Raw genomic sequence first — 15,302 nt, 5'->3', positions numbered from 1 at the left:
TCCCTACCTGAATGACTCACAGGCATCATAAACTCACCTTATCCAAAACTGAAGTTATCATCTCCCTTGGAAGTATGGGACCATCTTCTGTTCTCTGTTTATGCAAATGGTCACACTTCCACACACTCATTCACATATGGTGGAAACCTTCCTTAAATCCTTCTAAACAGTCCCCAGTTTGGGTGTTAATCCCGTATCTCAAATATGGTCCTTCAAGCCTCAAGTTCAGCATTACCCTCTGTGTGAAGTTTTCCTGATGGCCCCAGTTACTCCTCATGGCACCATTCATTCAATTCAACAAATATTTATTGAGCATCTGCTTACTGTGTGCAAGGCAAAGGGCTAGGCACTGGAGATAGAGCCATGAACACGATAGATCCAGGCACTATCTTAATGGAACTTAATTCTACAATTACAATCACATATTCAAGATACAAGTAAAAAATTAGTAAGCAAGGCATTTTTAGATGAAGAATTTTTTTAAATGATGTGGCAAAGATTGACCCGGGGCAAGATGAGGGAAGGGGTATTCAGGGATGGCCTCTTTGAGTTGACACTTGAGCTAAGACCTGAATAATGAGATGGAGCCAGCAATTGAAAGATATGGGGGATAAGCATCCCTATCAGAGGCGGGGGAAAGCAAGTACAAAGGTACTGAGGCATGAATCAGTGGGGGTGTTCAAGGATAGGAAAAGTGTGATTGAGATAATGTGACTAGAGTGTAATGAGGAAGAGAAAAGAGTACCAAGGATGAGATCAGAAAGGTAGCATTCTTCTAGTTTAGGATGTGTTATGTTGTATTGTAAGACTTCATTGTGTCTGCTTGTCTTATCACCAGACTTTGGGATTACTTTTGATTTTTGGATCCCTGATGTCTGACATAAAACCTGGCACTAAGTAGATAAAATATCTGCTTAATGTATAAGTATAAAAGAACAAGTTTTTCTTCAAAAATAGAGTTTTAAATGGTCAAATGGTTCAGATAATGAAGTTTTACTAAATGTTTAATAAATTATAAATATTCAACTTCAAATATGCACAGAACTTGTGGAGGATTATAAAAGCAAACTATAGTTTCTCTCTTTAGGCTGTAAAGGCAGCTCTTAGCTTTAGAATTCATTTGAGGTGTTAAAATTATTTTTCTTAATCCTTAACCACATCAAGCTCAAGTTTGATTTAGTGCCAAAGCCGAAATGAAGTTGATGCTAACTTGACTAGACTTCAGGAAGGAAAAATAACAAATTATTCCCAATTATTCCCTCTCCCTGGGTAAGCAAGAGAAAAAAGCGCTACATCGTGATTTGAATGAGTACTTTCAAAGTATTTTCCAAAGCTCATGCGTGGAACCTTTTTTTCTCCCAGGAAAGAAACGTTCAATATAGAAAATTCTGTTTTCACCTAAAGAACAAAAGTGTTTACATTTATTTTTCTCATCCATGTTAAAGTTAAAAAAATTTTTTCCTACAGCTATTAGGAGAATAGTACTGATACTTCATTTAGAAATAATGAAATGATGCGGAGTGTGTTTAAGTAGTAGGTAAAGACAGATGAGTGCTGGTGGAAGGAAGGAATGAAAGAAGAAGCTATTGAGCTGATATGGGTTTTAAAAACATTTTAAAAATTTATTTATTTATTTTATTTTTGGCTGCGTTGGGTCTTGGTTGCTACGCGCGGGCTTTCTCTAGTTGCGGTGAGAGGGGGCTACTCTTCGTTGCGGTGCACGGGCTTCTCATTGCGGTGGCTTCTCTTGTTGCAGAGCAGAGGCTCTAGGAGCGTGGGCTTCAGTAGTTGCAGCACGTGGGCTCAGTAGCTGTGGCTCACGGGCTCTAGAGCGCAGGCTCAGTAGTTGTGGTGTGCGGGCTTAGTTGCTCCGCTGCATGTGGGATCTTCCCGGACCAGGGTTCAAAGCCGTGTCCCCTGCATTGGCAGGCAGATTCTTAACCACTGCGCCACCAAGGAAGCCCTGAGCTGATATGTTTTGAGAGGTATTGTGTTAGGCACATTCACCTGCATAATCCCCCTTAAACTTCACAAAATTCTTTGAGTTAGGCATTTTAAAACTCATTTTAACAGACCTGGGATTACTGAGTAAATAATTGCCTGAGATCACACACAGTTACTAAATGACAGAGATAGCATTTGAAAGCAGGACTGTCTGACCAGATGCTTCATATTCTTTTATGTGTATATGTAATATGTACATATATATATATATAAAACAATTGAACATGTATATATTCCATATATATTACACATCCAATAGAAAATTTAGAGGCAGGATTTTATTGTGCCATCAAAATTTAGTATTTCCCTATCCTTCTAATATAAACCAAAAATTATATCAAAATCCCTAAGAACATTCTTCATGACCACAGTTTTAGCTAAAAAACTGAAGCAAAAGAATCGTGATTACAGAATGATTTAAAAATATATATCAGCTGTTAAAATAGCTTAGTTTATAGGTTGTTATAAATGCCACTATAAGAAACTGTAATTAGAAAAAGTTTTAGAGGAAATTGACTTACTGGAATTCCATGATCTATAAGACAATGGAAGAGGACTGGAAATTTCTCCAAATCCCTTCCAGTTCTAACACTCTAAAATCCTTTGACTTTAAAGCTTAGAATGGAATTATTGTATGAAAATCTATAAGTGTGGTCTTCTGTTTAAATGAAATTCTTTAGTTGCCCTCAAACTGTGATGATTTGTAAAATTATTATCTCAGTCACACTCTATTTGCTCACTTCCTCACTTTTGCATTCCTGATAAGCAATCAGAAATGACAGGATGGAAGGTTTTTTTTTTTTAATTTTTCAGTAGTTTTGAAATACTCTTCTTTTGTCATTTTTGTCAGTGCTTGTTTCACTAAATTTTAGAAATGATTCTGAGATGTCCATCATTAATATGCAAAGCTTTATTTTAAAGGGCAATCTCATTTCTACCTAAGAAATATTCTAGTTTCTGAAAGTCTGGAAGTTCAGCTGCCATAAGCAAATCATCATTTGGTTTGGGAGAACTTCTTTATGCACTTGGTGAGCATACTTAGTCTGGTCCCACATAAAGGAACAGGTGTAAGGCCTGAGAGCTGCAAAACCAAGTCATCTCATCCAGCTTCTCACTAAACACTGACACGGATGTCTCTGGTTCTTTATGGGAACTATAATCATACCCTCTGAGTAGGGGGTTGCTTTGTTTCCCATGAAGAACGTAACTGGAATAACTTTTGACTCAACTTGAAAGATGTTATTTTCCTGAAATGTTCCTTTTCATGAATCTTTCTTATTACATGTTATTAATCATGGAGGTATAATACAAATGATGTTGAGTTTCATAGCATGGCAGTTTTGGATTAGGTAATGTTATCTTGTTACTAATGGTTACTGCTGCTTAGTTTCTCTTCAGTAGCAGAGGAATGATATTCAGATGATCTATTTTAGGTTCCATGTTTATCTGTATTCAACTAAAGTCAACATAGTATTGATAATTCCAGAATTTTACTGCACATAAACACATTTTCTTTCAACTATTAATTATGTTTATACATCATCCATATGTCTCTGGTTGAGGGATCCAACAGATCCAACTGTGCAAGTTACAGTGCAAATAACTTTCATTTGATTCTCTGAGCCTTTATTTTTTAAAAATTAGGGAACTATTATATGCCCAACACTGTACTATGTCCTTGGATTAAAGATGAATCCTTTGCTCAAGGAAGGTGCAGCCTAAGGGGAGACTGAGTTGTAAACATACATAAAAACTCTAGTAAATATCTAACTCTCTAAAACAAATATAATAAATAGTATTTGAAGGTAACTAATTAGTCCTTGACCATTGCAAAAAACCAATAATGATAGAGTGCTTTTATTTCACTCAAACCAAGCAGTCGGAGCTAAAGTATTAGTCAAAATCTCTTTGCTCAAGAAATTTGGAGATGTTTATTCCACTGAGAATATTTAACCATAAGGATTTATCTTTAGTGAAATTTGCTGGGGAACGGTGAGAATTTGTCTTTCTCAGTTGCCTCTGGGTAGATTGTGATCAAAATTCTCATGCAAAGATGTCTCTGCTTTCTGCCAAGAAGAGCCCAGAACCAAAGATAAGGTTACAGTGATCTAAAGTTCTTCCTCTACCACAGTATTTCTTTGTTCCAAAACAGATTGCCTTCTATCGAGTGCCTAATATTCTTCTCTGTTTTTCTAAAAACCCCGGCGAGTCCAAATTTGGCTTGTGTCATCACAGAGTTTTACCTGTTCTGTCCCCAGAGCCCTGCATGGCACAGCAGCCCTGAGGTGCTTAGGACAACCCCAAGTGTTTCCTCAGACTAAGAAACACAAAGCCACACTCTTGGACCAGACAGGCCCTTCATCCGAGGTTGCAGGAGAAAGGTGATGAGAAGCCCCTTGTGTTTTTTCTACTCTGATCTTCTGGCGGTTCATAAACCACCCGACAAATTCTGGATTAAATATACATTCTGAGAATTTAGACTAAAGCCTCAAGATGAAGAACTCTAAAAAGATCATTCAACTCATCAATGTTCATTCTCCTTACATTACAAATTCAGCATTGTGCTAGATGCTGTGAATAAAGAAGAAAGAGGAGGAAAGAGAGAAATAAAGAGGGAAGGAGGGAGAGAGGAAGAAAAAAAAATAATAGGTACAGTAGGCATCTTAATGGCCTCCCAAAGATGCCTGTGTCCTACCCCCAAAATCTCTGAATATGTGATCTTACGTGGCAAAAGGGACTTTGCAGACATAATTAAAGTTACAGACCTTAAAAGGGAAGATGATTTTAGATTATCCAGTTGTGTCCACCTAGTCACATAGGCCTTTAAAAGCAGAGAACCTCTTTTAGCTGCAGCAAGATGTCACAGAAGGGGGAATTCAGAGAGATTCCAAATGTGAGAATGAGCCAGTGCTGTGGTGAGGGTTTGAAAACCGAGCGGTGTGCGGGGGCAATAAAACAGGAAGGCAGGTGGCCTTAAGGAGCTGAGAGGAGCTCCTGGCTGACAGCCAGCAAGGAAACAGGAGCCTCAGCTCTACAGTCTCAAGGAACTGAATTCTGCCAGCCACCTGAATGAGCTTGGAAACTGATTCACCTCCAGAGCCTCTGGAAAAAAACACAGCCTTGCTGACCCCCTGATTTCTGTCTTACAACACTAAGCAGAGGATTCAGCCAAGCTATGGTGACCTGGGCTTTTAACCTGCAGAACTATGAGATTTTTAAAAATGGGTGTTGTTTTAATTGCTAAATGTGTGGCAGCTTGTTATGGAGGCAATAGGAAGCTGATACAAATAATAAGTGGTACTTGGCCGCAAAGAATCTAATGGAGAAGAAAGTGACTGAATGTTAGGTTATAACACTGTGATTTTAATGGAAGAGGTCAGTGCGTGAGGAGAAATCATCCTGAAGAATGAGACTAATTGTTTTAAGCATCTCAGTGATATCGCTATTTAGAATACGCCTCATTTTGAGGGCATTTTTTGAGATGCTCCAAGTTGACCAAGGATTTGGGAACAGTGTGCCGTGCCTGCCAATCTCTCTCTGACTTGTGGACTGCCCTAGGGAAGCATGAGGCATCTGACTACCACATATAAACACTTTTCAAAGCTGAACAAATAACCCTAACACAGAATCTTACTAAGAATGCAACTTGTCTTTTGCTTTCTTGAGAAAATTGTTAAGCTAGCAGCCATACTCATGTTCTGTGTGTCTGCCAATTGCTTTTTTATAAGCAGGCTTACTTTCAATTCTCTGGAGTGTGCATTAGGGCAAGATTATTTCTAATAATCCAGAGAATGCATTTAGAGCATACATGAGAATAAACTTTTTACTCACTAATGATATCAAGACCCATCTTGTGGGTGGCGGAAGAAAGGGCAGACTAAGGCTTTGTAAAATATGCTTTAGAAACCTGATGTAAAGGATATTTCAAATTACTCTTTCAATTATTAACAGAGGTAGTAGACAAGCAACAAGCTGGGGAAGAATATTTGCAACTCATATCACAGAGAAAGGACCGATTTCTTTAATGTAAAGAGAGCTCCCCTAAATCAATAAAAGACCAACAACCCCAAAGAATAATTGGTAAAGTATATTTTAAAAGAAGTCGCAGACGAGGAAATACTAATGCTTTTTAAACTTACAAAAGATACTCAATATCACTTATCATAAGAGACATTCAAATTAATACCACAAATTAATATAATTTATACCTGTTGGACAGAGAAGTTCAAAACATTTTATGATATACTGTGCCTGGAGTATGAGGTGAGACAGTGTCCAATATTGCCAGTAGGTATATCCACTAGCTGAAACACTTTGGAGACAATTTGTTCATATTTACTAAAATTAAAAATGCACAAATCCTTGAATCCAGCAAATTCACCTCTTACACTTTTCCTTATAGATAAACTTGTATTTGTAAAGATGATTTATGTAAAAGTACAATATTTGAAACACATTTTGTAATAGCAAATGTTTGGAAACAACTTATATATCTATTAAGAGTGGGCTAGTTTAAAGACATCATGGAAAAATCATATAACACTATTCATCTGTTAAAAAGAATGAACAAAGTTGGAACAACCACTTTGGAAAACTGTTTGGTAATGTTTACTAAAGCTAAACATAGGGCTACCTTATGACCCAGTCTTCTCCCAGGTATATCCCCAAGAGAAATGAGTGCCTGTAGCCACCAAAATACATGTGTAAGTCTGTCCCTAGCAGGTTTATTCAAAATGTCCCCAAACTGGAAACAATCCAGATGTCCATCAACAGGCGAATCTATTCATAAAATGGAATAATACTGGGCAATAAAAATAATAGCTGATATACACAACAACTTGGACAATCTCTCTGATGTGTTGAAGGAAAGAAGGAAAATACAAATACGGTTTCATTTATATGAAGTTTCAAAACAGGCAGAACTAATTGTAGTGACTGACATGAGACTAGAGGTTGATTCTGGGGGCATGAGGAACCTTTTAAAGTGATGAAAATGCTCTATATCATGATCTGAATGGTGTTTACATGGGTGTACACATATACAAATCTCTTCATGCTATATACTTAAGATTGACACACTTTACACACTTTCCAATTTATGTTATACCTCAGTAAAAAAAAGTAAAAGAGGAAGAACATGGAAATGGATGAGGATGAGTAGGAGGATGTGTAGGAGGAAGGCAGCAGCTCTACACGTATCCATGTATATAATCTGCAAGCTAGATTGTTAAGTGAAAGCATTTCTCAACTAGAGTTCCTCATCTGAACCACAGCACACAGAAAATTATTTGTAATTATTTCTTCAATTCTCCCAAGAATGGTACATAATACCCATCCTGATGCCAAGGAGAAAAGTTAATTTATCACATACAACTGATGCCTTAGGGTTTGAGAGATTAATTCTCTCCAGGAAATTTAGCTGAGAATATCTATGTATGCTACATTTTGTGTGCTTAAGTATATGTTTATCACAAGAAACTAACAGTGATTGCCTCTGAGAGGGAACGGTGTAGCTCACTTTTAATTGTATGACCTATTATACAATTCGAATTGTGTACTATGTGATGTAAACACGCACACATTTTTCTTTAAATGGGAAAGTGGGAGTGTAAGAGAGGTGGGACACTCAGGAATAAATGAAATGATGCTTCACTATAGTTGCACATTAACCAAAACATGTATGCTAGTGGTATTTAGCAACAAAAAATGTTTTAACCTCGGTTTTTAAGTCCAAAACTGCTGACTGTATTACTTTGAGTAATCTAAAAAAGAAAAAGTAAACATATTGAGGGCAAGGTGCATGATTTAAGACTGTCAAAGTTCCAAAACTGTCAGGGACATAGTTAAAGTATGGCAAGGCTCCAAAAATATTCTGCTAGCTGGTTGGGTCACTTTTTCCCATCTAGTCTAATTGTCATCTGATTGCCTGTGTGAGGGCTCACGTGAGAGGCTGATAACTGAGACAAATAGCCTAAGGGAGGTCCAGGAATATGATTGTTTTGTGGGTAATTTTAAAGGTTAGACAGCAAAATATCAAAACAGTTTTTCTGTTTTGCCCATGAATAAAGCAAGCTAAAGAAAGCCAAAGAAACTGAAGCCTGATGGCAGAAACTACAGGATTTAGAACGGATCAATTTAGCGTGTGTGCAAGCACATACACACACACATACAAACACAAATCAGAAACCGAGTGGTCTGGGTGAGGAGAGGCAAGTTGCTTGCCAGTCTCCAGCCAGCACATCAGGCTCTCCGTATACCAGGAAAATTGCACCAGAATTTCCAGATAGAGTTGTAATCATGAAGATAACAACTACTATACAAGTATTATGAGATTTATTGAGCACATCAACGCATGTGCCAAGTGCTTTACGTGCACTGTATTGTTAAACCCTCACAATATCCCCCTGAAGTAAATAATGCTGTTATCCTCATGTTACAAATGAGGAAACAGGCTCAGTGAGCTTAAATGCTTGCTTAACAGTTAGTGAGTGTAGAGCCTACTTCCTTTCCTCTGAACCATGTCCTGTTTGCGCGTTACATGGCCCATTGTCAGTCAGAGGTAGGAATTCCTTACATAAAGAATTATAAAGATGGCGGAGTAGAAGGACGTGCTCTCACTCCCTCTTGCGAGAGCACCAGAATCACAACTGGCTGCTGGACAATCATTGACAGGAAGCCCCTGGACTTCACCAAGGAGGATACCCCACGTCCAAGGACAGAGGAGAAGCCACAGTGAGACGGTAGGAGGGGCGCAATCAGAGTAAAATCAAATCCCATAACTGCTGGGTGGGTGGCTCACAGACTGGCGAACACTTATACCACAGAAGTCCACCCACTGGAGTGAAGGTTCTGAGCCCCACGTCAGGCTTCCCAACCTGGGGGTCCGGCTATGGGAGGAGGAATTCCTAGAGAATCAGACTTTGAAGCCTAGTGGGAATTGATTGCAGGACTTTGACAGGACTGGGGGAAACAGAGACCCCACTCTTGGAGGGCACACACAAAGTAATGTGTGCATTGGGACCCAGGGGAAGGAGCAGTGACCCTGGGGGAGACTGAACCAGACCTACCTGCTGGTGTTGGGGGGTCTCCTGCAGAGGCGAGTGGTGGCTCTGTTTCACCGTGGGGATAAGGACACTGGCAGCAGAGGTTCTGGGAAGTTCTCCTTGGCGTGAGCCCTCCCAGAGAGTGCCATTAACCCCACCAAAGAGCACGGGTAGGCTCCAGTGTTGGATTGCCTCAGGCAAAACAACCAACAGGGAGGGAACCCAGCCCCACCCATCAACAGTCAAGTGGATTAAGGTTTTACTGAGCTCTGACCACCACAGCAACAGGGAGGGAACCCAGCCCCACCCATCAACAGTCAAGTGGATTAAGGTTTTACTGAGCTCTGACTGCCACAGCAACAGTCAGCTCTACCCACCACCAGAGCCTCCCATCAAGCCTCTTAGATAGCCTCAACCACCAGAGGGCAGACAGCAGAAGCAAGAAAAACTACAATCCTGCAGCCTGTGGACCAAAAACCACAGTTACAGAAAGATAGAGAAGATGAAAAGGCAGAGGGCTATGTACCAGATGAAGGAACAAGAAAAAACCCCAGAAAAACAACTAAATGAAGTGGAGATAGGCAACCTTCCAGAAAAAGAATTCAGAATAATGATAGTGAAGATGATCCAGGACCTCGGAATAAGAATGGAGGCAAAGATTGAGAAGATGCAAGAAATGATTAACAAAGACCTAGAAGAATTAAAGAACAAACAAACAGAGATGACCAATACAGTAACTGAAATGAAAACTACACTAGAAGGAATCAATAGCAGAATAACTGAGGCAGAAGAACGGATAAGTGACCTGGAAGACAGAATGGTGGAATTCACTGCTGCGGAACAGACTAAAGAAAAAAGAATGAAAAGAAATGAAGACAGCCTAAGAGACCTCTGGGACAACATTAAACGCAACAACATTCGCATTATAGGGGTCCCAGAAGGAGAAGAGAGAGAGAAAGGACCAGAGAAAATATTTGAAGAGATTATAGTCGAAAACTTCCCTAACATGGGAAAGGAAATAGCCACCCAAGTCCAGGAAGCGCAGAGAGTCCCATACAGAATAAACCCAAGGAGAAACACGCCGAGACACATAGTAATCAAAGTGGCAAAAATTAAAGACAAAGAAAAATTATTGAAAGCAGCAAGGGAAAAACGACAAATAACATACAAGGGAACTCCCATAAGGTTAACAGCTGATTTCTCAGCAGAAACTCTGCAAGCCAGAAGGGAGTGGCATGATATACTTAAAGTGATGAAAGGGAAGAACCTACAACCAAGATTACTCTACCCGGCAAGGATCTCATTTAGATTTGATGGAGAAATCAAAAGCTTTACAGACAAGCAAAAGCTAAGAGAATTCAGCACCACCAAACCAGCTTTACAACAAATGCTAAAGGAACTTCTCTAAGTGGGAAACACAAGAGAAGAAAAGGACCTACAAAAACAAACCCAAAACAATTAAGAAAATGGTCATAGGAACATACATATCGATAATTACCTTAAACGTGAATGGATTAAATGCCCCAACCAAAAGACATAGACTGGCTGAATGGATACAAAAACAAGACCCATATATATGCTGTCTACAAGAGACCCACTTTAGACCTAGGGACACATACAGACTGAAAGTGAGGGGATGGAAAAAGATATTCCATGCAAATGGAAATCAAAAGAAAGCTGGAGTAGCAATACTCATATCAGATAAAATAGACTTTAAAATAAAGAATGTTAAAAGAGACAAGGAAGGACACTACATAATGATCCAGGGATCAATCCATGAAGAAGATATAACAATTATAAATATATATGCACCCAACATAGGAGCACCTCAATACATAAGGCAACTGCTAACAGCTATAAAAGAGGAAATCGACAGTAACACAATAATAGTGGGGGACTTTAACACTCCACTTACACCAATGGACAGATCATCCAAAATGAAAATAAATAAGGAAACAGAAGCTTTAAATGACACAATAGACCAGATAGATTTAATTGATATATATAGGACATTCCATCCAAAAACAGCAGATTACACGTTCTTCTCAAGTGCGCACGGAACATTCTCCAGGATAGATCACATCTTGGGTCACAAATCAAGCCTCAGTAAATTTAAGAAAATTGAAATCATATCAAGCATCTTTTCTGACCACAACGCTATGAGATTAGAAATGAATTACAGGGAAAAAAACGGAAAAAAGACAAACACATGGAGGCTAAACAATACGTTACTAAATAACCAAGAGATCACTGAAGAAATCAAAGAGGAAATAAAAAAATACCTAGAGACAAATGACAATGAAAACACAACGACCCAAAACCTATGGGATGCAGCAAAAGCGGTTCTAAGAGGGAAGTTTATAGCTATACAAGCCTACCTAAAGAAACAAGAAAAATCTCAAGTAAACAATCTAACCTTACACCTAAAGAAACTAGAGAAAGAAGAACAAACAAAACCCAAAGTTAGCAGAAGGAAAGAAATCATAAAGATCAGAGCAGAAATAAATGAAATAGAAACAAAGAAAACAATAGCAAAGATCAATAAAACTAAAAGCTGGTTCTTTGAGAAGATAAACAAAATTGATAAGCCATTAGCCAGACTCATCAAGAAAAAGAGGGAGAGGACTCAAATCAATAAAATCAGAAATGAAAAAGGAGAAGTTACAACAGACACCGCAGAAATACAAAGCATCCTAAGAGACTACTACAAGCAACTTTATGCCAATAAAATGGACAACCTGGAAGAAATGGACAAATTCTTAGAAAGGTATAACCTTCCAAGACTGAATCAGGAAGAAACAGAAAATAAGAACAGACCAATCACAAGTAATGAAATTGAAACTGTGATTAAAAATCTTCCAACAAACAAAAGTCCAGGACCAGATGGCTTCACAGGTGAATTCTATCAAACATTTAGAATAAAGCTAACACCCACCCTTCTCAAACTCTTCCAAAATATTGCAGAGGAAGGAACACTCCCAAACTCATTCTATGAGGCCACCATCACCCTGATACCAAAACCAGACAAAGACACTACAAAAAAAGAAAATTACAGACCAATATCACTGATGAATATAGATGCAAAAGTCCTCAACAAAATATTAGCAAACAGAATCCAACAACACATTAAAAGGATCATACACCACGATCAAGTGGGATTTATACCAGGGCTGCAAGGATTCTTCAATATACGCAAATCAATCAATGTGATACACCATATTAACAAATTGAAGAATAAAAACCATATGATCATCTCAATAGATGCAGAAAAAGCTTTTGACAAAATTCAACACCCATTTATGATAAAAACTCTCCAGAAAGTGGGCATAGAGGGAACCTACCTCAACATAATAAAGGCCATATATGACAAACCCACAGCAAACATCATTCTCAATGGTGAAAAACTGAAAGCATTTCCTCTAAGATCAGGAACGAGACAAGGATGTCCACTCTCACCACTATTATTCAACATAGTTCTGGAAGTCCTAGCCACGGCAATCAGAGAAGAAAAAGAAATAAAAGGAATACAAATTGGAAAGGAAGAAGTAAAACTGTCACTGTTTGCGGATGACATGATACTATACATAGAGAATCCTAAAACTGCCACCAGAAAACTGCTAGAGCTAATTAATGAATATGGTAAAGTTGCAGGATACAAAATTAATGCACAGAAATCTCTTGCATTCCTATACACTAATGATGAAAAATCTGAAAGAGAAATTATGGAAACACTCCCATTTACCATTGCAACAAAAAGAATAAAATACCTAGGAATAAACCTACCTAGGGAGACAAAAGACCTGTATGCAGAAAACTATAAGACACTGATGAAAGAAATTAAAGATGATACCAACAGATGGAGAGATATACCATGTTCTTGGATTGGAAGAATCAACATTGTGAAAATGAGTATACTACCCAAAGCAATCTACAGATTCAATGCAATCCCTATCAAATTACCAATGGCATTTTTTACGGAGCTAGAACAAATCATCTTAAAATTTGTATGGAGACACAAAAGACCCCGAATAGCCAAAGCAGTCTTGAGGCAAAAAAATGGAGCTGGAGGAATCAGACTCCCAGACTTCAGACTATACTACAAAGCTACAGTAATCAAGACAATATGGTACTGGCACAAAAACAGAAACATAGATCAATGGAACAAGATAGAAAGCCCAGAGATTAACCCACGCACCTATGGTCAACTAATCTATGACAAAGGAGGCAAAGATATACAATGGAGAAAAGACAGTCTCCTCAATAAGTGGTGCTGGGAAAACTGGACAGCTACATGTAAAAGAATGAAATTAGAATACTCCCTAACACCATACACAAAAATAAACTTAAAATGGATTAGAGACCTAAATATAAGACTGGACACTATAAAACTCTTAGAGGAAAACATAGGAAGAACACTCTTTGACATAAATCACAGCAAGATCTTTTTTGATCCACCTCCTAGAGTAATGGAAATAAAAACAAAAATAAACAAGTGGGACCTAATGAAACTTCAAAGCTTTTGCACAGCAAAGGAAACCATAAACAAGACAAAAAGACAACCCTCAGAATGGGAGAAAATATTTGCAAACGAATCAACGGACAAAGGATTAATCTCCAAAATATATAAACAGCTCAGTCAGCTCAATATCAAAGAAACAAACACCCCAATCCAAAAATGGGCAGAAGACCTAAATAGACATTTCTCCAAAGAAGACATACAGACGGCCACGAAGCACATGAAAAGATGCTCAACATCACTAATTATTAGAGAAATGCAAATCAAAACTACAATGAGGTATCACCTCACTCCTGTTAGAATGGGCATCATCAGAAAATCTACAAACAACAAATGTTGGAGAGGGTGTGGAGAAAAGGGAACCCTCTTGCACTGTTGGTGGGAATGTAAATTGATACAGCCACTATGGAGAACAATATGGAGGTTCCTTAAAAAACTAAAAATAGAATTACCATATGACCCAGCAATCCCAGTACTGGGCATATACCCAGAGAAAACCGTAATTCAAAAAGACACATGCACCCGAATGTTCATTGCAGCACTATTTACAATAGCCAGGTCATGGAAGCAACCTAAATGCCCATCAACAGACGAATGGATAAAGAAGTTGTGGTACATATATACAATGGAATATTACTCAGCCATAAAAAGGAACGAAATTGAGTCATTTGTTGAGACGTGGATGGATCTAGAGACTGTCATACAGAGTGAAGTAAGTCAGAAAGAGAAAAACAAATATCGTATATTAATGCATGTATGTGGAACCTAGAAAAATGGTACAGATGAGCCAGTTTGCAGGGCAGAAGTTGAGACACAGATGTAGAGAATGGACATATGGACACCAAGGGGGGAAAACTGCGGTGAGGTGGGGATGGTGGTGTGCTGAATTGGGCGATTGGGATTGACATGTATACACTGATGTGTATAAAAGTGATGCCTAATAAGAACCTGCAGTATAAAAAAACAAACAAAACAACTAATACTAAACTTTCATTGGGTTATTTGTATGGAAATATGTTAATATAAATGTTTCAGACATTACATGAAATTTCTAAACATCTTATATTTGTATTTGTATGGAAATATGTTAATATAAATGTTTCAGACATTACATGAAATTTCTAAAAATCTTATATTTGTATTTGTATGGAAATATGTATGGAAATATGTTAATATAAATGTTTCAGACATTGCATGAAATTTCTAAAAATCTTATATGTTCTGGTATAATGTTATAAGTAATAATCCTAGTTATTACTTTAAAATGTATATCTCAGAAATAACTAATTTTCTTGTCAACTGCATTATTATGAACTTTCATCAAATCTTTAACCGTGGTCATTTTTAAGTCTTTTGTCATTTACAGACAGTTCTGGGTGTACTCTGATGATTTTGCAAATATGTTCCTATAAAAGGGTTTCATCTTCAAGAAATTCATGGAAAAGACTCTTACAAGTACAGGTTTCTGGTAACTGACTGTACTGCTGAACTGAATGAATAAGCATTTTCAGAACTCTAATGAAAAACTGATGAACTCATAAAAGTGCTAACAAAAGATCAAGATGAAAAAATAATTAATTACATGGGACTGAGTGAACTGATGAGGATGAGTATAATTTGTGTGACTTTCTGTCTGAATTAAAAAAAAAAAAAAATCCCACAAGGACTCAGAGGCAAAGAATATACAAATCAATTTTCACTGCAAAGTAAAGGAGCTGTTACAGTGAAGGATTACTGGA

The 15,302-nt window shown here is 37.9% G+C and overlaps 1 long non-coding RNA gene across 1 annotated transcript in view; it reads left to right on the top strand.

The window, feature by feature from the left end:
* Positions 1-14,773, top strand: part of LOC309622625 — a 171,825-nt gene extending 157,052 nt beyond the window's left edge. The window contains exon 2 of the long non-coding RNA XR_014241040.1: positions 13,158-14,773. This is a non-coding gene — a long non-coding RNA (uncharacterized lncRNA). The remainder of the gene's footprint in view (positions 1-13,157) is intronic.
* The last annotated feature ends 529 nt before the right edge of the window (positions 14,774-15,302 follow it).

This window comes from Balaenoptera borealis (genome assembly GCF_965194805.1).
Source record: "Balaenoptera borealis genome assembly, chromosome: 2".
In the NCBI taxonomy this organism is placed as follows: domain Eukaryota; kingdom Metazoa; phylum Chordata; class Mammalia; order Artiodactyla; family Balaenopteridae; genus Balaenoptera; species Balaenoptera borealis.
The sequence above is the reverse complement of the archived record's forward strand: the minus strand, read 5'-3'. Positions and strand labels throughout refer to the sequence as shown.